This window comes from Schistocerca piceifrons, unplaced genomic scaffold, assembly GCF_021461385.2.
Source record: "Schistocerca piceifrons isolate TAMUIC-IGC-003096 unplaced genomic scaffold, iqSchPice1.1 HiC_scaffold_936, whole genome shotgun sequence".
In the NCBI taxonomy this organism is placed as follows: Eukaryota; Metazoa; Arthropoda; class Insecta; order Orthoptera; family Acrididae; genus Schistocerca; species Schistocerca piceifrons.
Genome location: NW_025729208.1, coordinates 6,651,285 through 6,652,125, shown reverse-complemented (window position 1 = coordinate 6,652,125; position 841 = coordinate 6,651,285). Strand labels below are relative to the sequence as shown.

The following is an 841-nucleotide window of genomic DNA, read 5'->3' as shown; positions in this document are numbered from 1 at the left end:
GGCGCACCCTGCGCGCGGCGCCGTGCGGCCAAAGTAGGTCCTCGCGGGCCCGGTGCGAAGCGCGGTGGACATCTTCAGTGTGCTGGTCCGATTGAGGACTGTGTGCGTTGAGGATGCGCTGCCGCCCGGCGCTCGGCGCCGCGACGCCGTCTGCTGCTCGGTCGCCCCAGCGGTTCTCGCTGGTGGTTTGTATCGCAGCTGTGCGGATGTGTTGGCGCGTGCGCTGTGCTGGGAGAGTTCGCTTCGGCACCCAAGTGGGGCTTTTGTCCTTCTGTGGCGCTGGCGTTGGAGCTGCCGGTCACCGTAGGTGGCGCGTGTTGTCTCCCGCCGGCAATGCCACGACAGCACGCTCCCGGGCCTCTGTCGGCAGCGGCAAGCTCAGTTGGGAGCACGGGTGGTCGCACCGAAAGCGTCTACTCGCCTAACTCCGGGCGATTGCGCCTCTCTCGAACCCGACCAAGTACTTGGGACGGCGCTGCGCGCCGCCGGGACCTGAGAGGGTTTCGAGGTGTATTGTGCAGGGGAGCTCAGCCTCCTCCTGTTTGCAGAATGATTGAGCGGACGCTTGCGTGTTCGCGCGGGCCCCCGGGACACACTCCCGGGCGGCCGGCTGCTCAGCTCTAGTTGACGCAGCTCCCTGGTTGATCCTGCCAGTAGTCATATGCTTGTCTCAAAGATTAAGCCATGCATGTCTCAGTACAAGCCGCATTAAGGTGAAACCGCGAATGGCTCATTAAATCAGTTATGGTTCCTTAGATCGTACCCACGTTACTTGGATAACTGTGGTAATTCTAGAGCTAATACATGCAAACAGAGTCCCGACCAGAGATGGAAGGGACGC

General features: G+C 62.1%; 1 non-coding gene across 1 annotated transcript in view; it reads left to right on the top strand.

Annotated features, from left to right (window-relative positions):
- Positions 1–634: 634 nt before the first annotated feature.
- LOC124771369 overlaps positions 635–841 on the top strand; it is a 1,909-nt gene continuing 1,702 nt past the window's right edge. The window contains exon 1 of the ribosomal RNA XR_007013383.1: positions 635–841. This exon is cut by the window's right edge and continues 1,702 nt beyond it. This is a non-coding gene — a ribosomal RNA (small subunit ribosomal RNA).